This window comes from Dama dama, chromosome X, assembly GCF_033118175.1.
Source record: "Dama dama isolate Ldn47 chromosome X, ASM3311817v1, whole genome shotgun sequence".
In the NCBI taxonomy this organism is placed as follows: domain Eukaryota; kingdom Metazoa; phylum Chordata; class Mammalia; order Artiodactyla; family Cervidae; genus Dama; species Dama dama.
Window position 1 is genome coordinate 49,128,059 of NC_083714.1, and position 27,945 is coordinate 49,156,003.

Consider the following 27,945-nt stretch of genomic DNA (forward strand, 5'->3'; position numbering starts at 1 on the left):
TGTACTTTTCTAAGAATTTGTCCGTTTTTTCCAAGTTGTCCATTTTATTGGCATATAGTTGCTGATAGTAGTCTCTTATGATCCTTTGTATTTCAGTGTTGTCTGTTGTGATCTCTCCATTTTCATTTCTAATTTTGTTGATTTAATTTTTCTCCATTTGTTTCTTGATGAGTCTGACTAATGGTTTGTCAATTTTCTTTATCTTCTCAAAGATCCAGCTTTTGGCTTTGTTGATTTTTGCTATGGTCTCTTTAGTTTTTTTTTGCATTTATTTGTGCCCTAACTTTTACGATTTCTTTCCTTCTACTAACCCTGGAGTTGTTCATTTCTTCCTTTTCTGGTTGCTTTCGGTGTGGAGTTAGGTTATTTATTTGACTTTTTTCTTGTTTGTTGAGGTAAGCCTGTATTGCTATGAACGTTCTTTCCAGTGTCCCATAGATTTTGAGTTGTTATTTTTTAATTTTCATTCGTTTCTATGCATACTTTGATTTCTTTTTTTTATTTCTTCTGTGATTTGTGTGTTGGTCAGTCTCCATATGGTGGAATTTTTAATAGTTTTTCTCCTGTAATTGACATCTAATCTTACTGCATTGTGGTCAGTAAAGATGCTTGTGATGATTTCAATTTTTTTGAATTTACCAAGGCTAGATTTATGTCCCAGGATGTGATCTATCAGAGAATGTTCCTGTGCACTTGATAAAAAGGTGAAATTCATTGTTTTGGGGTGAAATATCCTATAGATATCAATTAGGTCTAACTGGTCTATTGTCTTATTTAAAGTTTGTGTTTCCTTGCTAATTTTCTGTTTAGCTGATCTATCCATAGGTGTGAGTGGGGTATTAAAGTCTCCCACTATTTTTGTGTTATTGTTAATTTCCCCTTTTATACTTGTTAGCATTTATAATTGCTATATGTTCTTCTTTGATTCATCCTTTGATCATTATGTAGTGTCCTTCTTTGTCTCTTTTCACAGCCTTTGTTTTCAAGTTGATTTTATCTGATATGAGTATTGCTACTCCTGCTTTCCTTTGGTCTCTATTTGCATGAGATATCTTTTTCCAGCCCTTCACTTTCAGTCTGTATGTGTCCCTTGTTTTGAGGTGGGTCTCTTGTAGACAACATATATAGGGATCTTGTTTTTGTATCCATTCAGCCAGGCTTTGTCTTTTGGTTGGGACATTTAACCCATTTACATTTAAGGTAATTATTGATAAGTATAATCCCGTGGCCATTTACTTTTTTGTTTTGGGTTCGAGTTTATACATCCTTTCTGTGTTTCCTGTCTAGAGAAAACCTGTAACATTTGTTGGAAAGCTGGTGTGGTGGTGCTGAATTCTCTCAGCTTTTGCTTGTCTATAAGGCTTTTGATTTCTCCTTCATATTTGAATGAGATCCTTGCTGGGTACAGTAATCTGGGTTGTAGCTTTTTCTCTTTCATCACTTTAACTATGTCCTGCCATTCCCTTCTGGCCTGAAAAGTTTCTATTGACAGATCAGCTATTATCCTTATGGGAATCCCCTTGTGTGTTGTTTGTTGTTTTCCCCTTGCTGCTTTAATATTTGTTGTGTTTGATCTTTGTTAATTTGATTAATATTTGTCTTGAGGTGTTTCACCTTGGGTTTATCCTGTTTGGGACTCTCTGTGTTTCTTGGACTTGGGTGACTATTTCCTTCCCCATTTTAGGGAAGTTTTCAACTATTATCTCCTCAAGTATTTTCTCATGGTCTTTCTTTTTGTCTTATTCTTCTGGGTGTCCTATGATTCGAATGTTGGTGTGTTTAACACTGTCCCAGACGTCGCTGAGGTTGTCCTCATTTCTTTTAATTCTTTTTTCTTTTTTCCTCTCTGTTTCATTTATTTCTACCACTCTATTTTCTACCTCACTTATCCTATCTTCTGCCTCCATTATTCTACTGTTGGTTCTCTCCAGAGTGTATTTTATCTCATTTATTGCATTATTCATTATATATTGACTCTTATTTCTTTTATGTCCTTGTTAAACCTTTTGCATCTTCTTGATCCTTGTCTCCAGGCTATTTATCTGTAACTTCATTTTGTTTTCAAGATTTTGGATCATTTTCACTATTATTATTCAGAATTCTTTATCAGTTAGATTTCCTATCTCTTCCTCTTTTGTTTGGTTTGGTGGGCATTTATCATGTTCCTTTACCTGCTGAGTATTTCTCTGCCTTTTCATCTTGTTTAGATTGCTGTGTTTGGGGTGGCCTTTCTGTATTATGACAGTAATGGTTCCTCTTTATTGTGGAGATTCCTCACTGTGGGTGGGGTTGGATGGGTGGCTTGTCAAGATTTCCTGGATAGGGAAGCTTGTGTCAGTGTTCTGGCGGTTGGAGCTGGATTTCTTCTCTCTGGAGTACAATGAAGTGTCCAGTAATGAATTTTGAGATGTCAATAGGTTTGGTGTGACTTTGGGCAGCCTGTATATTGAAGCTCAGGGCTATGTTCCTGTGTTGCTAGAGAATTTGCATGGTATGTTTTGCTCTGGAACTTGTTGGCCCTTCGGTGATACTTGGTTTCAGTATGTAGGTATGGAGGCGTTTGATGAGCTCCTATCGATTAATGTTCCCTGGAGTCAGGAGTTCTCTGGTGTTCTCAGGATTTGGACTTAGGCCTCCTGCCTCTGGTTTTAAGTCTCATTCTTACAGTAGCCTGAAGACTTCTGCATCTATACAGCACTGATGATATAACATCTAGGTTAATGATGAAAAGTTTCTCCACAGTGAGGGACACCCAGAGAGGTACACAGAGTTACATGGAGAAGAGAAGAGGGAGGAGGGAGATAGAGGTGACCAGGAGGAGAAGAGGGGGAATCAAAAGAGGAAAGAGTATTTTAGCCAGTAATCACTTTCCTATGTGCTCTCCACAGCCTGGATCACTCAGAGATGTTCACAGAGTTACACAGAGAAGAGAAGAGGGAGGACAGAGACAGAGGTGCCCAGGAGGATAAAAGGGGGAATCAAAAGGAGAGAGACAGATCTAGCCAGTAATCAGTTCCCTAAGTGTTCTCCACAGCCCAGAACACACAAAGAGCTTTACAGAGTTGGGTAGAGAAGAGAAGGGGGAGGGAGGAAATAGAGGCAACCTGGTGGAGAAAAAGGAGAGTCCAAAGGGGGAGAGAGCAATCAAGTCAGTTATCGTACTCCCTAGTAAAAATGGGTACTGAAGATTGGGTGCTTACAGGTACAGAATTGATAACAAATACCAAAAAGCAAAGATTAAAAATCTAGAGTAGAGGTTAGATTCTCAAAAATACAATATTAAAGAGAAAAACAATGTCACAAAAATTATAAAATAAATATATATGAAGTTTGCTTTAAAAATAGGGTTTTTTTTTAGAAAAGTAATGGTAGGTTATAAAAATGAAAATTAAAGGAGTAATAGAGGATTTAAAAATAAAAAAAATTAAAATTAAAAAAGTGATAATAGTAAAAATATATCTAGGAGTTTCTCTGGTGTTGTGGACAGTGTGGGGTCAGTTCATTTTCAGATAGTTCCTTCATCCAGCATATATTTCCTCAAGATCTATAAGCCCCTTCCTAGGTAGTCGGTGCTAACATCAGGGTTTTAATCTATTGCACCTGTCACTTCCAAAGCGGTTCCCTCTGTTTATTTTAGCTTCTTCTGTTTGCTGGTCTCTTCAGTGTCTAATTTCTGCCCTGACACAAGGGGGTGGTAGTGGTCACTTTTTTAGGCTTACTTGTTCAGCTGTGCTGTGGGAAGGGAGGAACACTGCAAGGAAATATCACTGGGGTGTGTGGGGAGTGCTCACAGTGTCTCAGCCACACTGGTTTTGCCCCCATTCAGGGCATGTGTGTTTTCCCAGTCTACACTTTTCAGGCTCTAGGTTGCTCTGCCTGGAATTGTCTGAGGCCGGCCCTGGGTGGCATGCACTTCCCAGGTCTAAGCTGCTCAGGTTCAGGTTCTCGGGTACTCCACAAAGGCGCAGACTTGGTTGGGCCTGCATTTTGTGCCCTTACCAGGTCCTAGCAGCTCAGGTGACCAGGTGCTTGGCAAGCACAGTCACCCCCAATTGGGGGCTATGTCTTATCACCTCCCCCGTCCCAACCACTCGGTTTTCCGGGTGTACAACTGGCCCGCCTTCTCAAGTGTGCCGTATGTCTCTTCTGGGGAGCTGATCTCTGGCTGCAATGCTCCTGGCAGATGTCGACGGTCCAGAATCCAAAGAAGTCTTGGTCAGCAATGAAGCCTGCTTGCAGTTTGGTAGATGATGTCTCTCTGCGGCCGTGATTGCCTCCTTCCAGCTCTGGCTGCCCTTGCCTGCCTGTCTCCGGTGGGGGATGGGCCAGTCTGCATCTGGCTAGCTCAGCTCAGGCCTTTGTTCTGTGAGCGGGCCTGGCAGTGTCTTGGGATAGCTATCCCACAGTCTGGGTTGTTATCTGAAGTTAGTTCCCTCAGATTGCCCTTGGGGCATTCATGCCTGGTCCTTACCCTAAGCAATGCAGCCCTCGCCTCCCTGTCTAGTCCCCGCTTGCTAGTGGCGGATGCAAAGGTCTGTGCTGCTTCTCCACTGGGAGTTGCCATTAGACACATCATCTGTGGGTTTTAATTATTTACTTATTTTTCCTCCCGGTTATGTTGCCCTCTGAGATTCCAAGGCTTGCCACAGACTCACTGGTGAGAGTGTTTCCTGGTATTTGGACACTTCTATCTTTTTCAAGACTCCCTTCCTGGGATGGATCTCCATCCCTACCTCTTTTGCCTCTCTTTTTATCTTTTATATTTTTTCCTGTCTCCTTTGGAAGACAATGGGCTGCCTTTCTGGGTGCCTGATGTCCTCTGCCAGCATTCAGAAGTTGTTTTGTGGAATTTTCTCAGCGTTCAAATGTTCTTTCGATGAATTTGTGGGACAGCAAGTGGTCTTCCCATCCTATTCCTCCACCATCCAGACATAGTGATTTTCGAGTTTGGTTTCACAATAATGTCCTCTGAGGAGCTTTGCAAAACCCCATTTACTCAGCCCTACCCTGGGCTAATTAAGTGAAAGGCTGAGGATAGAACCCAGACATAGGTATTTTTGAAAGTTCTTTAGGTAATTGTAATATGTAACTAGGCTTGGGAATCCCTGTTTAATAGTATACCTTCTGCAGGCCCCTGCCGCTTCAGAACCTGGAAGGAATATGTCCTTCCCCCCTACCATCCCCAGCTCCACCTATGTTAAATTACTGAACCAAAGACTGTGGAGGGTTCTGGAGTACATGGTATCATTTTCTCTTGTCCTATTGTTCAGCCAAGATAAATGCCAAATGAGAAATAATTGCCAAGTTGTCACACAATAGACACAGACCAGGGCATAGACTCAAACATGTGGAATACACCCAGTGCTAGAGCAGATCAGTATGGAAGAAAGCCAAAATGGTCTCTTAAAGTGACAGCTGGGGACCAGATTTGGGAATCATCCAGCTCTGGTTAACACTGAGCTTGCAGGTCATGATAAGCCCCTTCTATCTCTAGGAAATAAAGTCAGGGTCAGGATTGGGCTCAAGCATCTGAAACACTCAAATCAGGACACACAATTTTAGGAGCCATGAAAATGTCAGTAAATCGGACTTGTTTGGTGGTCCAATGTTTAAAACTGTGCTTCTATTGCAGGGGGTACAGCGTTTGATCCATGTTGGGAAACTAAGATCCTACATGGTGCACAACAGGGCAAAAAAGGGAAAAAAATTTTAAAAGTAAATAAAAATGCACATTATTTTAATGTCATGTCTTAAAAATTCTAAATCAATGAAAAAAATCTATGATGGACAAAATTTTATGTAAATACAGGATCCAACCCTGCACTCTCATAGCTTAGTTACTTCCCTCATCCTAACCTAGGCTCTGTCCTGACCTTTCACCTTAGTCCTGGCCCTGAGACAGATGCATCCAGACCCAAACCCACCTACCACCCAGAAGAGAAAGATACTCTTATTCAGGAGAAAGGTAATGGAACTCCTACTCCAATACCTCATGAGATGAGTGGGCATGAAATACACTGTATCCTGAGCTTCTTACCTACAACTATTCAGGAAAGCAACCCTTCTTTACTGCCAAATAAATCTCATGAAACCTCACTGTGATCCTCCCAATATAAATCAAAAGCTGTGAAATGAGAAGAAAGGGATAAGAGATCCTACAGAAAAAATTTTCCCCAAAGCCCTGCTTGGTGTACTGGAAGGGAGTGGAAGAATGGAATGGAATGGCTAGAAGGAGGCAGTTATTTGCCTGTTGCTTGACTTTTTATAGTTGGACCTCTTGATAGCTCTGTCTCCAGATCAATAATCCCTAAAATGATTCTCTAATGGTTACATTTCAGGCATCCAGCAGCTTTGGGAGAGGCGTAAGGATGGAAAATTTCCAAGTTCTCTCCATGGGGTACTAATTAAAATAATAGACTTAAGAATGAATAAATGTGTGAATGGATGAATGGGTGGGCACCTGCTGTCTCTGCATTAGAATAAAATCTGTTGTCTACATTTTCAAGGTCACACAGAAAGAAAGATATGGTGGAGTCTGCAATGAGAACCCTGGCTTGTCAATTCAGTTTTGATTATTGATCAAAAAATCAATTTTTTGATTACTTCATAACATATGAAGTATGTTATATGAAGTAAAATTGTACTATCAAGAAAAGTGTTAGCAATAGATACATATGGGGAAAGAGGATTTTTGTTTTTGTAATGGTTGGAAAATGTAAAAGCATTTTCAAAATTTTATTATTAAAACTTCATATATTAATAAGAAAGCTGAGATGCTTGAAAAGTAGGAACTAAACAAGTCATGGCTATGTAAATCCAAAATTAAAATTATGAAATAAACATTGAAAACTATGATCACAGAAATGCAAAACTAAATATTTATGATATACCATTTGTTACCTATTGAATTCTAAAAGGATACAGATATTCAGTTATGACAAGGTATTATTTTAAAAAAGCACCAAATATTGCTGGTTGAACTTTAGTACAAATTTTATAAACTTATGGAGAAAAACAGCAATCTATAGCAATGTTCAAAAAATCTCAAGCATTACAATGTAGACATTAATACACTTTGGGGACTATATTATAAGGAAATAATCAGAAATGCAGACATATATTAATAAATACTGATGGCCTCCCCAGAGTTATTGTATAATAAGAAGAAATAGAAAAATTTAAACATTTAAGTGTAGGGTATGGGATAAAATACATTAGAACATATTCATATAATCGTGTAAAATTCAGACCTTTAAATTTTATTTGGAAAAATGTGGGGAAAATGTAGATTAGATAATGCAAATAGGACTAAAATAGAATAGAGAGAGCTGTATATCCAATTCATTCTGAAAGAAAGACTGGAAAAGAGTAACCCTACATGGAAAAGCTGTTATCTCAAATATTATACATATATATTATAAGGTATCAATAGTGAGCTTATATCATTTTTATAATGCAACATGTAAATAATACATAATTTAATTGGATCCTCATAAAGGAATGGATTCCTGGATCATCATACCTCTGTCTTTGTTTTCTCCATATAACCTGCTCTCACTTCTATGAAAATCTTTTGTTCATTGTGGCTTTACTCCCTCTATGAAGGATAAAATATTATATCTCTTATGAAGCCATAATTGAACTACTGTCTATGATATTCTCCAATTTCCTTTATCAAAATTATATCCATATGACATAGTATTTTTTTTTCATTTATTTTTATTAGTTGGAGGCTAATTACTTTACAATATTGTAGTGGTTTTTGCCATACATTGACATGAATCAGCCATGGATTTACATGTATTCCCCATCTGATCCCTCTGGGCCTTCCCAGTGCACCAACCCCAAGTACTTGTCTCATGCATCCAACCTGGGCTGGTGATCTGTTTCACCCTTGATAATATACAAGTTTCGATGCTGTTCTCTCAAAACAATTTGGTTCAGGAATGTTTCTTTGGTTATACACTGACAAGGTTTACTACCAAGGATTACACCAGCCTGGGGATGTAGCTCAGTGGTAAAGCACATGCTTTGCATGTATGAGATCCTGGGTTCAACCCCCAGTATCTCCACTCGATTGCTCTTTGTTTAATTCTTGGAAAATTTGGCTAGTTTAAGTGCAGATCTTAGTTTTTTTTTTTTTTAATTACAAGATAAATATAATTAACATTGCTATATGTCATATATGAAAATTAAGAGTAAATCCAAGGAAAAAATATTTGTTTTTTCTTCAGATTATAACAGAGTGCAAGAAGGTTAGCAGAGCCAAGATATTATAAATGTATGCTATTGATTCTAAATAAATGAAAGTTATTTCTGATACACTTTGCTAATTAGAATGTAAAAGAATATTTCCCTTGAATCAGTGGTGGCATGGGGTGCATCAGAGGGTTTATTAATATGCTCCAGCAAAGGGCTTCCCTGGTTGCTCAGCAGTAAAGAATCTGCCTGCAATGCAAGCAACATGGGCAGGAGACATGGGTCCAATTCCTGGGTCAGGAAGATCCCCTGGAGAAGGAAATGGCAACCCACTCCACTATTCTTGCTTGGGGAATCCCATGGACAGAGGAGTCTGGTGGCTACAGTCCATAGGGTCACAAAGATTTGGACACGACTGAGCATGCAGCAAAGATACCATGTCTGGCACAGTTCCTGCACTAAAGGTTACTACTTTTGGTTGTATTCAGTCATTGTTCAGGATCCATCCATTTTCTGCAGGATCCAGATTGGAAAATTAAATAGAATTATAAAGGCTATGACTCCTGTATCCTTCAGATGTTTAATGATGTCACTAATCTTAACCATATCCTCTCTCATGATTATAAGGTTTTGATTTAGTGTCATTTTCAGGTGATTTCAGGGGTTTCTGTATGGTCTTCCCTAACATGACAGTTCTTACTTCACAGACCAGGGGCCCAATGTGGGGTTTGCCTCATTTTCAAGTATATTCAGGGCTTCCCTGATAGGTCAGTTGGTAAAGAATCCACCTGCAATGCAGGAGACTCTGGTTCAATTCCTGGATCGAGAAGATCTGCTGGAGAAGGGATAGGCTACCCATTCCAGTATTTTGGGGCTTCTCTTGTGGCTCAGCTGGTAAATAATCTTCCCACAATGCAGAGACCTCGGTTCGATCACTGGGTTGGGAAGATCCCCTTGAGAAGGGAAAGGCTATCCACTCCAGTATTCTGGCCTGGAGAATTTCATGGACTAGACATTCCATGGGGTCGCAAAGTGTCAGGGGACGTTCAACTTTAAGGGATCCAATACGTTGTTTTCTTCCTTTGTGTGCTGTTTCTCAAGGACTCTCTGTTCCTTATCAGTTCCTGGAAAACAGGAACAAGCAGAGCTGCACGCAGTTCTGAGGACTGAGATCATGGGAAAGAGCACCTGCTTGGATTCCCTTCCATGACTCCCTTCAGTGACCTTTTAGGACTATCCATTTTTTTACAACTGGTGGAATTTCATTCTTTTTAATGGCTGAGTAGTCATTTTATTGAAGACATATAAGCATGCACTTCTGCAAATTAAAGTACTCTTGTTTCACTCGAGACTTGGGTCCCCTGCATCCTTCTTCTCATCAACTCTAGTCCCCAGGTCGCGGTCTACGAAGACCGTGACAGTGAAGGGTTGGACACAACTGAGCGACTTTCACTTTCAAGTATATTCATTTCGATTGTGCATGTGGGGACTAAGGTCCATCTTAAAATACCAGCACTCTTCCACCTCCAGGAGACATATGCTACAACAGAAAGAAGCACCGGGCCTTATGGTCAGACAGAAAAGAAGAGGCACCTGGCTCAGCATTAATAGCTGAAAGGGAGCACGGTCAGGGAAGACTTCCTGGAAGAACCAGAACTGGAACTGAATGTTAAGATGACCTCTGTCTAATCATCTCTCATTTTGCACTATTTAAGTGTGTGGGCATGCTAAGTTGCTTCTGTGTGACGCTATGGACTGTAGCCTGTCAGGCTGCTTTGTCCATGGGCTTCTCCAGGCAAGAATACTGGGGTGGATTGCCATGCCCTTCAGGGATTCTTCCTGACCCAGGGATCAAACCCGCATCTCTTATGTCCCCTGCATTGGTCTATGGGTTCTATACCACTAGCATCACCAGGGAAGTCCATTTAAGAGTGACTAAGCCTTAAGTCATTTTAAGAGTATTCATGACACATAGTTCAGTTCAGTTCAGTTGCAGAGTTGTGTCTGACTCTTTGCAACCCCATAGATGGGAGCAGGACAGGCTTCCCTGTCCATCAGCAACTCATGGAGCATGCTCAACCTCATGTCCATTGAGTCGATGATGCCATCCACACATCTCATTGTCTGTCGTTCCCTTCTCCTTCCACCTTCAATCTTTCCCAGCATCAGGGTCTTTTCCAATGAGTCAGTTCTTCACATCAAGTGGCCAAAGTATTGGAGCTTCAGCTTCAGTATCAGTCCTTCCAATGAATATTCAGGACTGATTTCCTTTGGGATGGACTGGTTGGTCCAAGGGACGCTCAAGAGTCTCCTCCAACACCACAGTTCAAAAGCATCAATTCTTCAGTGCTCAGCTTTCTTTATAGTCCAACTCTCACATCCATACATGGCTACTGGAAAAATCATAGCTTTGACTAGATGAACGTTTGTTGGCAGAGTATTATCTCTGCTTTTTAATATGCTGTCTAGGTTGGTCACAACTTTTCTTCCAAGGAGCAAGTGTCTTTTAATTTCACGGCTGCCGTCACCATCTGCAGTGATTTTGGAGCCCAAGAAAATAAAGTCTGTCACTGTTTCCCCATCTATTTACCATGAAGTGATGGGACCAGATGCCATGATCTTAGTTTGTTGAATGTTGAGTTTTAAGTCAAATTTTCACTCCCCTCTTTCACTTTCATCAAGAGGCTCTTTAGTTCTGTTTTGCTTTCTGCATTAAGGGTAGTGTCATCTGCATATCTGAGGTTACTGATGTTTCTCCCAGAAATCTTGATTCTAGCTTGTGCTTCATTCAGCCCAGAGTTTCTTGGGATGTACTCTGCATATAAGTAAAATAAGCAGGGTGACTATATACAGCCTTGACGTGCTCCTTTCCCTATTTGGAACCAGTCTGTTGTTCCATGTCCAGTTCTAACTGTTGCCTCCTAACCTGGATACAGATTTCTCAGGAGGCAGGTCAAGTGGTCTCATATTCCCATCTCTTTCAGAATTTTCCACAGTTTAGTGTGATCCACACAGTCAAAGGCTTTGACATAGTCAATAAAGCAGAAGTAAATGTTTTTCTAGAACTCTCTTGCTTTTTTGATGATCCAATGGATGTTATCAATTTGATCTCTGGTTCCTCTACCTTTTCTAAATCCAGCTTGAACATCTGGAAGTTCATGGTTCATGTTCTGCTGAAACCCGGCTCAGAGAATTTTGAGCATTACTTTGCTAGTGTGTGAGATGAGTGCAATTATGTGGTAGTTTGAGCAATTTTGGCATCGCCTTTCTTTGGGATTGGAATGAAAACTAACAATTTTCACTCCTGTGGCCACAGCTGAGCTTTGCAAATTTGCTGACATATTGAGTGCAGCACTTTCACAGCATCAAATTTTAGGATTTGAAGTAGCTCATTTGGAATTCCATCACCTCCACTAGCTTTGTTTGTAGTGATGCTTCCTAAGGCCCACTTGACTTCACATTCCAGGATATTGGGCTCTATGTGAGGGATCACACCATTGTAATTATCTGGATCGTGAAGATCTTTTTTGTACAGTCCTTCTGTGTATTCTTGCCACTTCTTAATATCTTCTGCTTCTGTTAGGTCCATACCATTTCTATCCTTTATTGTGCCCATCTTTGCATGAAATATTTCCTTAGTATTTCTAATGTTCTTGAAGAGATCTCTAGTCTTTCCCATTATATTGTTTTCCTCTATTTCTTTGCACTGATCACTGAGGAAGGCTTTCTTATCTCCCCTTTGGAAACTCTGCATTCTATTCTTTGGAACTCTGCATTCAAATGGGTATATCTTTCCTATTCTCCTTTGCCTTTCACTTCTCTTCTTTTCTCAGCTATTTGTAAGGCCTCCTCGGACAACCATTTTGCCTTTTTGCACTTCTTTTTCTTGGGGATGGTTTTGATCCCTGCCTCCTGTACAATGTCATGAACCTCTGTCCATAGTTCTTCAAGCACTCTGTCTATCAGATCTAATCCCTTGAATCTGTTTCTCACTTTCACTATATAATGTTAAGGGATTTTATTTATTTCATACCTGAATGGTCTAATGGTTTTCCCTACTTTCTTCAATTTTTTTCTGAGCATGGTCCCACCCATCAGAACAAGATCCACTTTCCCCTTCAGTCAATCTCTCCCATCAAGAAGCTTCCATAATCCTCTTATCCTTCTCCATCAGAGGAGAGACAGACTGAAAACCACAATCACAAAAAACTAACCAATTTGATCACATGGACCACAGCCTTGTCTAACTCAATGAAACTATGAGTCATGCCGTGTAAGGTCACCTAAGATGGACGGGTCATGGTAGAGAGTTCTGACAAAAGATGGCCCACCAGATAGGGAATGGCAAACCACTTCAGTATTCTTGCCTTGAGAACCCCATAAACAGTATGAAAAGGCAAAAAGATAGGACACTTAAAGATGAACTCCCCAGGTTGGTAGGTGCCCAATATGCTACTGGAGATCAGTGGAGAAATAACTCCAGAAAGAATGAAGGGATGGAGTCAAAGCGAAAACAATACCCAGCTGTGGATGGGACTGGTGATAGAAGCAAGGTCTGATGCTATAAAGAGCAATATTGCATAGGAACCTGGAATGTTAGGTCCATGAATCAAGGCAAATTGGAAGTGGTCAAACAGGAGATGATAAGAGTGAATGTCGACATTCTAGGAATCAGCAAACTAAGATGGGCTGGAATGGCTGAATTTAACTCAGATGACCATTATATCTACTACTGTGAGCAAGAATCCCTTAGAAGAAATTGAGTAGCCATCATAGTCAAGAAAAGAGTCTGAAATGCAGTACTTGGATGCAATCTCAAAAATGACAAAATGATCTCTGTTCATTTCCAAGGTAAACCATTCAATATTACAGTAATCCAAGTCTATGCCCCAACCAGTAATACTGAAGAAGTTAAATTTGAACAGTTTTATGAAGACCTACAAGACGTTCTAGAACTAACACCCTGAAAAGATGTCCTTTTCATTATTGGGGACTGGAATGCTAAATGTAGGCAGTCCAGAAAAACCTGGAGTAACAGGCAAATTTGGCCTTGGAGTACAGAATGAAGCAGGGCAAAGGATAATAGATTTTTGCCATGAGAAAGCACTGGTCATAGCAAACACCCTCTTCCAACAACACAGGAGAAGACTCTACACATCCCGAAGTCAGATTTATTATATTCTTTGCAGCCACAGATGGAGAAGCTCTATACAGTCAGCAAAAACAAGACTGAGAGCTGACCGTGGCTCAAATCATGAACTCCTTATTGCCAAATTCAGACTTAAATTGAAGATCACGATACACATTATATCTGAAATAATCTCTCTAGAACCTTTTGAATATAGCCAGTTAGATTACCTGTGTACTAGGTACAATGTTTTCCTGACCTGGCACCAGGATATTTGGTGCTGACCTGGATTTTATTTTCATGGGACTTTTTTTTTTCACCCAAAACATCTTAAGACAGTATGTTCAGTGTCAAAATAGCCACTCCCATTGTTTTCTTCAGGAGTCTTTCACTTGCCCCACAGTGAAATGTCTCCTTACCCTAAGCTGTTCCTCCTAAGTTAAAAATAAAAGGAAAAGTCCTTATGGAGGAAGATTTTATTTGGGGAGGAAAATAGGATCCCAGTAGTGTGAACTGTATAAACTGGGCACTGCAGTGGTTCCCGTAAATGATGGACTTAAATATGTGCCCAGAGGTCATAGGGAAATATTTGTTTTGTTTGTATAACTAAATGTTACCTAACTTTCAGCATCCTCCTTTCCCTTCAATAGTTAATGAAAGAAAGAAAATTTGCTATCAACAATTATAATTTTAAAAGTTATTGCTTATAAAATACAAACATTTCCATACATCTCACCCTCTCCTCCCCTCCCCCATGTTCATAAGTCTGTTCTCTATGTCTGTTTCTCCATTGTTGCCCTGTAAATAAATTCTTCAGTTTTACAGAAAACAGCAAAATTCTGTAAATCAATTATCCTTCAATAAAAAATAAATTAATTTAAGAAATATAAACATTTATCTTATATATTTAAAATAAGAACCATAGCAAGGATGGTTACTATGGACCAGAAACCTGAAGTATTACAGGTCCTTCTCCAGCCTCCCATTGAGCTTTACGTTTTTTTTTTTTTTTGGAAACCTGTGATCTCTATCCAGGCTTCACATACCCTGCCTTAAGATTTCTTCACCTGCCTCCCATTTCTTAGATATAACCTTAGGTCTGGAAAACTGTATATTGTAAACTTTGTTCTTCTTTAATCTGGTTCAGGTGCCCATCTTTTTAGCTGTCACAGCACTTGCCCCAATGCATTCTTCTTCCTGCATCATGTCTTTTCATATCTTGGGATCCACCACAAAATTTTACCTCTAGGTATTTGCTGCAAGATTATCAGATCCACAAAGGTGGGGACTGGATTTTATTCACCTCTTTATCCCTTTCATCTGGCACAATCTGAGTACATATATTCAGTAAATATTTAATAAATATAGGAATAGAAAACAGGAAGATAGCTAAATAGAATTCATCCTTTAAAACTTCCTGTCCCTGTCCATATGGAGATTTTTCTGAATTTGACACTTATTGCCATTTTTTAGGCATAACTTTAAATTTCCAAGATTGCTATACCTCGTTATTCAATCAAGTACTAAACTAGGTACTGCTGTGAAGCAACTTGCAGATATAATTGGGTTAGTCATCAGGTGACCTTAAATTAGGAGTGGAGCCTACCATATCCAGGTGGGCACAATGTAATCACATATCTTATAAATAGGACAGGATGGCCAAAGAATATCAGAGATGCATCAAACATAGAGGTGGAGGAGGTGCAGCAAATGGTAAGTCAAAAATATCCCCCAAACAAGAAAGTATTTGATGTACCATTGTTGGTTCTTAGATGTAGTGGGCTATCTGTGAGAATGAAAAAAGTGCTCTTCTCCTAGTTGGCTGAGTTTTTTTTTTTTTTTTTTAATCGTGGTAGGCATTAGATTTTATCAAACATTTGTTCTACAGTTACTAACATTATGTGGTTTTTCTTCTTAATCTTGTTGATATGGTGGATTACATTAACTGACTTTTCAGATGTTGAACTAGTTTTACACACATAGAATAAAAACAACTTGCTCATGGCAATTATCTTTGCCAGGTTTGATTTTCAAATATTTTGTTGATGAATTTGGCAGCTTTGTTTGAGATGTTGACCTATAGTTGTTTTTTGTTTTTTGTTTTTTTTGCTTTTAATTTCTTTTTTTCCTTTCTACTTCAGCCTGATGTTAGTAACAGGGTAACACTAACCTCATAAGGTGAGTTCGGGAGTGACTCTTCTTCAGCTTTCTAGAAGAAATTATGTAAATTTGGAGTCAATTCCCCTTTAAATATTTGGTGGAATTCTCCTGTGAACCATCTGGGCCTGGAGATCTCCTTTGCAGGAGTTCTTTAATTGCAAAGTCAACTTCTTTAATGGTTAGAGGATGACTCGGATTGTCTGTTTAATCTTGGTTGAACTTCAGTAGTTTGAGTTTGTGGTTTGCAAGGAAGTTGTCCATTTCTCCTCAGTTTCCAATTTATGTGTGTACCTATAGCTGTTCATGACATTCCCTTATCCTTATGCATGATCCATAGTGATATTACTTTTCCCATTCTTGATGTTGGAGTCTATATTTTTAAAATTTTAAATTATTGGTCTCTTTAGAGGTCTGTCAGTTTTACTGATACTTAAAAAAACAGCTTTTCTGTTGATTCTTCTCTATAGCTCTTTATTTTCAATTTATTAATTTCTCCTTTTGTTTACTTCTTGAATAAAAGTTATTTTGCCCTTTGCTAATTTCTTGATGTGGGAAATTACTGATTTTTTATTATTCCTTTCTAATCTAAGGATTTAATGTTAAAAATTTAACTCTGCTTTGCTTTAGCTTTGTCCTATCTTATTCGATATATGGTATTTTCATTATCATTAAGCTGTAAGTATTTCTATTTTCCTTAAGAATTATTCTTTGACTCGGGGATTATTTATAAGTGTTTAATTTTTAAGTCCTTAAAGAATATTTTGACATCGTTGACTTCCAGTTAGATTCCCCTGTGGTTGGGGAACATACACTGTATGTCTTTGGGATTTGTTGGTTGCTTTTTCTGATTTGTGTTGAGTTTATTTTTTCCTGGTTCTTGATTAATTTTTATTTTTGTATCCTGGCTTTGGGGGAATGTTGCTATAAACTGAATGTTTGTGTCACCTGGAAGTTCATATGTTGAAACCAAATCCCCTACATGCTGTTATCTGGAGGTGAGATCTTTGGGGAGTCGGTGATTAGGACAAAAAGGCAGAGCCTTGATGAACAAGATCTACGCCTTCATTAAAGAGGCCCCAGAGAGATTCCTTACCCCTTCCTCTGTGTGAGACACAGTGAAAAGACTGCCATCTATGACCCAGGTACGAGATCGGCTGGCGCCTTGATCTTGGACTTCTGGCCTCCAGAACTGTGAGTAATTCTTCATGGCAAATAGATGAGGAAACGATGGAAACACTGACAGACTTTATTTTTTGGGCTCCGAAATCACTGCAGATGGTGACTGCAGCCATGAAATTAAAAGACGCTTGCTCCTTGGAAGAAAAGTTATGGCCAACCTAGACAGCATGTTAAAAAGCAGAGACACTACTTTGCCAACAGAGGTCCGCCTAGAGAAAGCTATGGTTTTTCCAGTAGTCATGTATGGATGTGAGAGTTGGACTATAAAGAAAGCTGAGCGCTGAAGAATTCATGCTTTTGAACTTTGTTTTGGAGGAGACTCTTGAGAGTCCCTTGGAGTGCAAGGAGATCCAACCAGTCCATCCCAAAGGAAATCAGTCCTGAATATTCATTGGAAGGACTGATGCTGAAGCTGAAACTCCAATACTTTGGCCACCTGATGCGAAGAACTGATTCATTTGAAAAGACCCTGATGCTGGGAAAGCTTGAAGGCAGGCAGAGAAGGGGACAACAGAGGATGAGATGGTTGGATGGCATCACCAACACAATGGATGAGTTTGAGTAAACTCCAGGAATTGGTTATGGACAGGGAGGCCTGGCGTGCTGCAGTCAATGGGGTCACAAAGAGTCAGACATGACTGAGTGAGTGAACTGAATCTATGATATCCTGTCACAGCAGTCTGAACAAACTAAGATGTTGAATTCCAATACTGTGGATCATATTTAATAGTGCCTCTTAGCAGGGACTTCCCCTGTCAAGATGTAGTGTAAGATTCTGGTGGGCACATGGGTTCAACTTCCCTGGGTCTCACCAACACCTCTCCAGCAAATGTGGAGTCCTGACAAGCAGCCTCATGATGCATGCATAGAGTGGAATTTCAGCTTGCCCACTAGGCTTACTGACTGCTTCACAGAAATTGGGGCCCAATATTTACATTGTCTCATTCCTTGGTCCTTCTTTGTGGTGTAAACTCAGCTGCACCCTGGGCTCATGCCACTGAAGGAGGGGGATGTAAAGTTGTTAGCCCCACCTGGCAGCACTTCCTTATACCTTACTGATGCTGCTTGGATGTGGGTGTTCAGTGTCCTACCCGGTGACAAAAGGGCAGGGAGAGCACAGTCATACTGCCTCACACCATATTGTTCAGTGTGTCTGTTGCTGCCAGTTGGGTGTGGATGCTAAGTTCCCCCATTGGGCCTCACTGACACCAGCAGGGGGGAAATTGTGTCCACTCCCCTTACCACCTCCTGAGTCTTGTTGCTACCAATTGAGGGTGGAGGGTCAGCTACATGATAGATCTGCTGAAACTTGGGTTGGGCAGGAGGGAAGAAGAGTGCTGATTGGCTGTGACTCACGCATCATCGTGAAGTCTGCTTGTGGCTAGGTGGGAGTTGAAGTTCAGCTTGCTTATCTGTGCTAATAGTGTCACCTAATTCTATTGGGTAGGGGATGAAAGAGCAGCTCCTTGCTCTGCTGCACCTAATCTAACTTAGGCAATCAATCAGACCATCACCTGCCTCTAAGTGTGGGCTGGGTGATGTGATATACTCATGATTTTACCAACACTACACCACTGGGGGAACAGGGACACTCGCCAGCTTTTTTGTGCAGTTGGCGGGGGGGAAATGTTGAGAATATGGATTTCCTCCTCAGGCCAGCTGAAACCAGAGATGGGGCTGTGCATTTGCCATTGGTGTTTTGACTGGAGCCAGATGGGTATTGTCTAAAAGGCTTTTTGTTCTGAAGCCGCTGTTTTTCAAGCCCTTTGGCTTGGGGAAACAGGCTTTTTTAAAATCATTTTTATCTGTGCCTGTTGATGGCTTGGGTTGAAGTCTTAGGTACCCTGTTCAGGATACATGAAAGCAATTACAAAACAGAGAACACACTACCGTGTCATTCCTCAAGTTTGAAGATCCCTATGCAGTCTTTTTTTTTTTTCATTTATTTTTATTAGTTGGAGGCTAATTACTTTACAATATTGTGGTTTTTGCCATACATTGACATGAATCAGCCATGGATTTACATGTGTTCCCCCCATGCAGTCTTTTTTTTTTCCTATTCAGTCTTTTTTCAACCTTTTAAAGGCTTTTTAAAGCCTTCCATTTTCCTTTTGTTGTGAGATTTTTTAGTTGTCAAAGGGGAGACCTGGAAAATGGGGATTTTTCATCTTGGCTAAAACCAGCTTGTCATAACTCCTGTCATAATCCTCGATTTTAATGTCCTCATGCATGATCTTCCCAATACCCATGACTCTCTTCTTCACCAAAGGATCTTGTCCTCCACTTTACCTTAGCTGCTCACTTCCATGTTGCTCTTCTAGACAGTGTCATTACCAATAAACTGAGAGCCCTCTATAAATTCCATTTCATAAACCTCAGTCTGTGACCAAGAACCCGTATTTTCAGGTCACCCTCTCTCCTACACACTTCCAACCATATTTAACCCTCATTGGGACCTCAAACCCATTGATCCTGCCACCTTTATCTTGTCCTTCACCTGCCCCATGTCCTTATCTTCTCAATACTCAGCTTCAGTTCCAAGGTCTCTCATCAAAATCACTTGCTTATACTCAACTTTCTTGTTCCTCTTGCATTCTCTAGTGATCCAGGAAAAAAGCAAAACCCTCATTTTAACTTAGATTCTTCCCCACCTGCAGCTGAACGTGACTGATGGAAAACACTTAAGCATACAATAGTTTTCACTTAAAATTCATAACACCTCTCCTCAGATGAATCTTCAATACTGCCTGGAAGTACTACCACCTTTCCATATTCCACTTTCTCTACATATTCCTACTTCACCAAGAAAAGCCAAGCAATCAGAAGACAACTTCTACAAGCCCCCAACATCATTATCAACTACCTGCATCTGTGTCTACAGTTGACCTCTCTACCATAGTAAATCTCATTCCCCTTCACCTAGTTGAGGACATACTTCCAGAAATTCTTCCCTCTCTTGAATTAGCTTTTGCAGTACTGCATATTTCCCTTCAGCATAAAATATACTATTCCTGCCATGTTTCCATAGCCTTTCTTTGGACCCTTTATCTCCCTCTACCTATTTCAATATTGTTCTGTCCCCCTTTAAAGTAAAACCTTATTTATACTTGCAGTTTCCAATTTCTCTTCCTCTTAAGCTGACTGGTGTGGGATCAGGAGAAAAATCATTTGAGGTTTCTCCTGTTATGGAGATCAACAGTCTGTATTCACAATTCTCATTGTGAAAGTTTTCAAGCTTGTAGAAAAGCTCAAAGAATAATAAACATATGTGACCTAACTCACGTTGGACAAATGTTAACATTTGTAGTATTTGCTTTGGAATTTTATTTATTTAAAAAAGTAGATACACAATTTAAACCTACTTTATTACCTTTCCTGATCCCTTTCTTCATCTCTACCCAGATTAACCACTCTCCTGAAGCTAAGATGAGCCTTCATATCCACATTTTTAAATACATGTATTATATTGGCAGTTATACATAACACAAATACTCCTATGTTTGGTTTATGGCCAAAATTTACATAAATGTGTTACTGGGTATTCTGCATATTAGATTTTTGCAAAAATGTTCAATTACTATGAAATTTGCCAATTATTTTCCTTTCATACATTATCCTTATCTGATTTTGTATGGAGGTTGAATTGGCTTCATAAAATGAGTCTAGCAGCTCTTCATGATCTCTGTTCTTAAACTCTATCCTACATAAATTATTTATCCTTAGAATGTTTGCTAACAATAATATGGTGCTTTATTAGTGATTTTTGAATATTAATGAAATTTTAAAATGACTATAGGTCTCCGGATTTTGTTTGTCCTTGAGTCAGTGTTAGTAATTCATCTTTTTCTAGAAAGCAGTTTGTTGTTCTCTTGCTGCTCTTTCCTAGATGTCCCATTATTATAAGGACAAACTATCAGGGCTACTCCTGAGAACACTTTACCTAAGCAACTTTTTCTTTTCCCATTTTTCTCCCACATTTTCATCACTTAGGTATTTTTAGCTTTTTGCTGTTTGATCTTTTAAAAAAACCCTTTGATATATTTATTGAAAATTTGTAATTTCCATTAATATTTTTTATAAAGTTTTTGAAAACTTTTTATTTTGTTGGACTATTGCTAATTAGTGCTTCCCAGGTGGCACTAGTAGTAAAGAACCCATCTGCCAATGCAGGAGATGTAAGAGACACAGATTCAACTCCTGGGTTGGGAAGATCCCCTTGAGGAGGGCATGGCAACCCCCTCCAGTATTCTTGCCTGGAGAATCTCATGGACAGAGGAGCCTAGTGGGCTGTGGTTCACAGGGTCACAAAGAGTTGGACATGACTGAAGTGACAGCATGCACACATGCATTGCAGATTAACAATGTTGTGATGGTTTCAGATGAACAGTGAAGGGACTCAGCCATACATATACATGTATCCATTCTCCCCCAAGCTCCCCTCCCATCCAGGCTGCCACATAAAATTGAGCAGAGTCCTATGTGCTATATGATAGGTCCCTGTTGGTTTTCTAGTTTAAATATAGTAGTGTGTACATGTTCAGCCAAACTCCTTAACTATCACTTCCCTCCATCCTTCCCACTGCTCCCTCCCACTACCTCAATGATAAGTTCATACTCTGAGTCTTTCAGATTCCGCATTTAAGGGATGCCATATGATACTTCTCCTTCTGTTTGACTTCACTCATTATGACAGTCTCTAGGTCCATCCATGTTGCTGCAGATGGCATTATTTCATTCTTTTTTAATGGTTAAGTAACATTCCATTGTATAATTGTACCATATCTTCTTTATCTATTCTGCAGTTGATGGACTTTTACATTACTTCCATGTCCTGGCAATTGTAAACAATGCTGCAATGTACGTTGGAGTACATGTATCCTTTTGGATCATGTTAATTTTTATTGGGCTCATCACTGCTTAATTGAAAAGTTTTCTATCAAATATAACATGACTAAGTTTTCTGGTTTAACAGTGAATGATTTGTACTTAACCTCTGGTGTATAGAGAAACAAATTAGTATGTGGATAATAATTAAAACAAAATTATCTACATATATAATATAAAATTGGTCAGCATCACTATCAATTTGTGCAACTTGGATTAAGATATAATTGAAATCTTTTCACTGTGGAAATGGACAAAGTAAATACATGATGAAAATATAGTTAAACACCTTAATGTACATTCGTTTCAGATGGCAATTTACTTAAATATTTGTTATAGAAATGTACCTTCCAAAGTGTATTACAAGAGAATAATTGGAAGAGATAAACAGCTTTATGCTGTTTATTTAATGAACTGAAAAAAATGAATATAGAACAAATTAAATTTTAAAAACATTTTCACCCTAGAATGATATAGAACTGTTAAATTACTCATTATTAGGGTTATATGGAAAAATGGGAAAATGTTCATGAAATGCTATTAATGTTGAGCATATTTATCTTTTTATATTCTTGCAACTATATATATATATATGCACATATACACATATACATATATGTGTGTGTGTGTGTATATATCTCAAGTGAGAGAGAAAGACAGCATATGAGTAAAGCGTAGATGTATGGCTGTGGAAATAAAAATTGTATTGGATAGAAGGGATTATCAGTACTTTGGTAGGGATTGTCACTTAATATTAAGAGTTGCCTTAATTAAGCTTTGGGCTGTTGGCCAACCAAGAAGTGAGACTTTTAGTTCAGTCTTCTTTGAGCTTCTAAGAGGTTTAACTTCAGGTAAAACTTGTTTCTATTTTTAAATAATTCTATATTTAAAGGAAAGCCTATTTCTCTACTCTCTTCAGTTAGAACAATCTGTCAGTCTATTCTTGAGCCAGTAACATACTGCCTTAATTATTGCAGCTTTGTAATAAATTTTAATATCTAGTAGAGTTTATGGGCCCAGTCAGCCTCCTTTCTCAAAATTTTGCTGGGTAATCTCTAATGTTTATTTCCACATAAATTTTTACTCTCATTTTGTCAAGTTCCCAAATTGTTTAAATTTCAAGTGCTATTGCACAAAATTTGTAGTTTAATTTGGAATAATTGGCACTATTTCTATGTTGTATCTCCCAATCCAAAATCAAAATGTGCTTCTCAATTTACTCATGTCTTCTCTTGTGTCTTAATTGAGTTGTATAGCTTTCTTCAGTACAGCTTATGCATTTCATATTGAGTTTACTTCTACATGTTTCACATTTGTTTCTTTAGAAATTAGAGATTTATTTAATTTTTAAGCTAGCTATTATTTATCAATTGAAAGACTATTGATTTCTGTGTATTAGGACAGTGACCTTGATGAACACTTTTGTTGTAGTAGACTTAGGACTTGTCTTTCAGCACATTCAAAGAGTAAAACTATCTGTAAGTGATATTTATTCAGTTTTTTTCTAATTTTTCCTACTTTAAATTTAATCAGTCCTTGATCCCTTGATCTCAGTAAAATCCTGTTGATTGCTCAAATCACTGAATTGTAGAACACATGTTATTGATGTCACCACAGAGTGGCCATTAATTAAGCAGGCCATATGTTGTTCTAGAGTAGGCCATACAGGCCTGGGTTTATGGCCGAGGTTTTCTGAAAGCCTGTACTGCACATAAAATCTAAAATCTTATTGCGATTGTTCAATAGAGATGAAAAGTACACTGAACATGTCAGTTTAACATTTAACTGTCCTCATTTTCAAAATAGTAAAAACAAAAGCTTAGTGAAATGTTAATAGATTAAAAACTGTATATGAAACTTCAACATGACATCAATAGCACAGGTAACAAAAGTAAAATAAATTAACTAGGAGCACGTCAGCCTTAAAAACTGCATAAGGAAAAAAATAGATTGAAAAGGTAACCTATGAAATGGCAAAAAAAATGTTTGCAAACCATGTATGATAAGAGACTAATATTCGGAATCTCTAAAGAACCCCTACAACTCTAACAAATCAAATAACCCAATTAAAAGTTGGGCAAAGGGATTGAATAGACATATCTCCAAAGAAGATATGCAAATGGCTAACAAGCACATAAAAATATGCTCAACATTACTAAGCATCAGGGAAATAGAATCAAAATCACAATGAGATGACCTCAGACGCACCACACATTAATGGATAAATGGATAAAATGTAGTATATACAAACACTGGGATGTTAGTCTTTTTTTTTTTTTCATTTATTTTTATTAGTTGGAGGCTAATTACTTTACAATATTGTAGTGGATTTTGTCATACACTAACATGAATCAGCCATGGATTTACATGTATTCCCCATCCCGATCCCCCCTCCCACCTCCCTCTCTACCCGATCCCTCTGGGTCTTCCCAGTGCACCAGGCCTGAGCACTTGTCTCATGCATCCAACCTGGGCTGGTGATCTGTTTCACCCTAGATAATATACATGTTTCGATGCTGTTCTCTCAAAACATCCCACTCTCGCCTTCTCCCACAGAGTCCAAAAGTCTGTTCTGTACATCTGTGCCTCTTTTTCTGTTTTGCATATAGGGTTATCGTTACCATCTTTCTAAATTCCATATATATGTGTTAGTATGCTGTAATGTTCTTTATCTTTCTGGCTTACTTCACTCTGTATAATGGGCTCCAGTTTCATCCATCTCATTAGGACTGATTCAAATGAATTCTTTTTAACAGCTGAGTAATATTCCATGGTGTATATGTACCACAGCTTCCTTATCCATTCATCTGCTGATGGGCATCTAGGTTGCTTCCATGTCCTGGCTATTATAAACAGTGCTGCGATGAACACTGGGGTGCACGTGTCTCTTTTAGATCTGGTTTCCTCAGTGTGTATGCCCAGAAGTGGGATTGCTGGGTCATATGGCAGTTCTATTTCCAGTTTTTTAAGAAATCTCCACACTGTTCTCCATAGCGGCTGTACTAGTTTGCATTCCCACTAACAATGTAAGAGGGTTCCCTTTTCTCCACACCCTCTCCAGCATTTATTGCTTGTAGACTTTTGGATAGCAGCCATCCTGACTGGCGTGTAATGGTACCTCATTGTGGTTTTGATTTGCATGTCTCTGATGATGAGTGATGTTGAGCATCTTTTCATGTGTTTGTTAGCCATCTGTATGTCTTCTTTGGAGAAATGTCTGTTTAGTTCTTTGGCCCATTTTTTGATTGGGTCATTTATTTTTCTGGAATTGAGCTGCAGGAGTTAGTCTTAAATCTTGTCACATGTGACAATATGGGCAAAACTTTAGGACATTATGCTAAGTGGAATAAGCCAATCACAAAAGGACAAATACTGTATGAATCCACCTAGGAGGCATCTAAAGTAGTAAAATTATGGAAACGAAGTAGGAGTTGCCAACAAAGTGGAAACAAAGTGGTTGCCAAGGACTGGGGAGAGGAGGATATAGGGAATCTTTGTTCAATAGATCTAGACTGTCCATCTTGCAAGATGATAATTCTTGATCTATTGTACAATAATGAACATATTTAACAATTTAATGTACAAGTAGAAGTTGCTAAAAGTGTAAATTTGTGCTTTTACCACAATAAAAAAGAATGCAGTGAAAAAAGACGTTTTTATGGAGGAATGGAAATTTTCCCTCATATAATTCATTTTGAATTCATTGGTGGGTTTTTGTTTCTTTAATTAATGACCAGATAGACTAATGGAGCCCATAAGAAAGGGAGGTAGCCAACTGCACTGGCAAAAAGAAAAGAAAGATGAATTTCAAACGTTGTTTTCACTATGATTAAAAATATTCATGGATTATGAAACACAATGAACCACTTCCTCTAGAAATGATCTTCTCTTGACTAAAGTGATGTCATACTCAAGATTTTTCAACTTCATCAAACCTTTATCTGTCTTGCACTGTTATGTTTCTTGTGTGTGCTTTTTTTTTTACTCACTATTCAAATGTTCCAGGGCTACACCTTTTCATACTTTATGCTTTCTATCCTTAAGTGATCTATATCTCTCCTTTGCTTCCGCTACCATCTATATACTAATGAATACCTAAAGTTATATCTTGTGCTTTATCTCTTCACTGAGTTACAGATTGAAATCCAAAAGGTTCCTCAGAGGTCTCCACTTGGACTTTTTATAGGGATCTCAGAAATCTGCCCAGTTAATAAAGCCAGAAATCTGACTCATCCACTATTCTCATTTTCTCTTATTGTCTTATCAAGAAATCATGTTTACTCTATTTCCCAACTTCACCTTCTGTCAACTCTCTCCTTGTTGCCAACATACTAGTTCAAGCTGTAATGGTTCAAATCTAGACTGGTCAATCTGCTCATGCTGGTGTGGCATCATTAACTACTTCAGTTACTCCTTTTAACCATTCTTTATCACTACCCATCTCCCCCTGTCATTATTCTCTACTACTGCAATCCATCCGTTTTCTTCATAGTAATTGTTTTTATTATCTCTCTCACTGGATTTCCAGTTTTGTATGGATAGAATCTACATTGTGTCTTGCTAAGCATTAAAGCTTCAACATCTAGCATTGTACCTGGATCATAGTAAGTGTTAATTGAACAGTTGTTGACTTAAAACAATAAATATTTGAGCACTTACAAGATTATAGCAACTGTGGGTGGTACTTCATACGTTATCTTCACCATAATACTCTGAAGTAATTATTTCTTTCCAGTTTTAAAATGAGTTAACTGCAATTCATTTCATATGGCCACAGCCATACAGCTATAAAAGAGAATCTTGGAATTTAGACTTATTTCTGTCTAAATGCAAAGCATTTTAGAATGTACCACACTGCTATAGGATAAAACACTGGTAGGAAACAAGGTTCTGGTTTGGCATCTACCATCATATAATTTTTTGGAATCTTGGGCATGATGTGTAATCTTTCATTTATAAATAATATGACCAACAAGGGATTAATATGCAAAATACATAAACAACTCGTACAACTCAATATTAAAAAAACAAACATCACAAAAAGAGCAGAAGACCTGAATGGGTATAGCCTTCCAAAATGATATACTACTTTAAACTCCTATCAACATTTTTTTAAATCAAAGTACTTTATTAATAATGTTACTATCTAAGATTTGAATGTTGCATCATTGATCTAACAATCTATAGAGTCACTTTTGTTGTTTCTGGTTTTGGATGAAAATTATTATTCCAGCATTTTTATTTGGCTTGGTTGAACTCTTCTGATACCCATTTTTCTTTAATATTCTGTACCTTGAAGTGACTTTTTTCCCATTAGTCTTTTACACATTTTATTTCATTTTTTCACTAATCTAAGTTGCTTTTTTTCTTGATTTAAAGTGATTATACAAAGCAGATGGTCACTAAAATTTCCTTATTAGATGAAGTTTTTCTCGAGCATAGGTTTGTTTTCTTTATCCCTTGACCATGAAATTTTTTGAGAGGCTCGTTATTGTCGTTTCTCTTTCATTAGTTTTGAAATAATGACCTTCATTCACCTCTATGGTTTTGCATTAAACAATACAGATTATCTCTCTTTGATTACCCTCAGGTTCTACTTGAGTGCTCCTAGCATTCTTTCTCTTTGATATTACATTGGTGTTTTGCTTGAGATACTTAGCTGTTTACCATTATTTCTGAAGTCTGGTGTACTTTAATGGTCTGGTACTGCTAGACTGAGGGGGAGGTATTTTATTTCCCTCTATTGCCTGGTTATCTGATTCTACAAAGGGATATTAACTCTTGGGACCCAGCTATCTGATTCTACACAGGAATATTAATGTCTGAATATTTAAAGTCTATAATTTTTCCCTTGAAGAAAGTCACAAAAGACAAACTGCAGTACAGATGGCCCTTTTCCCAGGATTTATCCTGTCAATACATTGCAGGAGAAGCTTGAGAATACTGTGAGACATATCCTATATGTTCTGATGCCTATTTCACTGCATTTCAAGAACAAAAGGGGGGAGAAATATTAATGGTCATGATGGAAGCCAAGAGGAAAAAGAGCCTTGTGTGCCTCTTTAGAAATCAGTTCTGATGTTATAGACCAAGGAGTTGCCTACTTTATTTGTGCAAATTTCCTTAGTCAATGGAATGTGTACTTTATGGCATATAACTGGGAATCTCTTCCTATCTTCTTACCTGTTGCCTCATATTATGTATGAGTTCCCCATGCCTATTTTATTTGTGTAATTTTTTTTCTGGGATTGTCAGGACCTGAATTAATATTCTTGACTTGCATTTGTAATATAGCTTTTGATATCTTTATGGGATTCTAGAAATATTTCATTTGAGAATTGGAGACTGACTTGACTGTCATCTTTTATATAAAAGTAAAAGGAAATGATTTTCTG

General features: G+C 38.3%; 1 non-coding gene and 1 pseudogene across 1 annotated transcript; both read left to right on the forward strand.

Moving 5' to 3' along the window:
• Positions 1-3,174: 3,174 nt before the first annotated feature.
• LOC133052632 (tRNA pseudouridine(38/39) synthase-like) overlaps positions 3,175-27,945 on the forward strand; it is a 106,331-nt pseudogene continuing 81,560 nt past the window's right edge.
• On the forward strand, positions 8,001-8,072 carry TRNAA-UGC (transfer RNA alanine (anticodon UGC)). Its single transcript has one exon. It is a non-coding gene; the product is annotated as a tRNA-Ala (tRNA).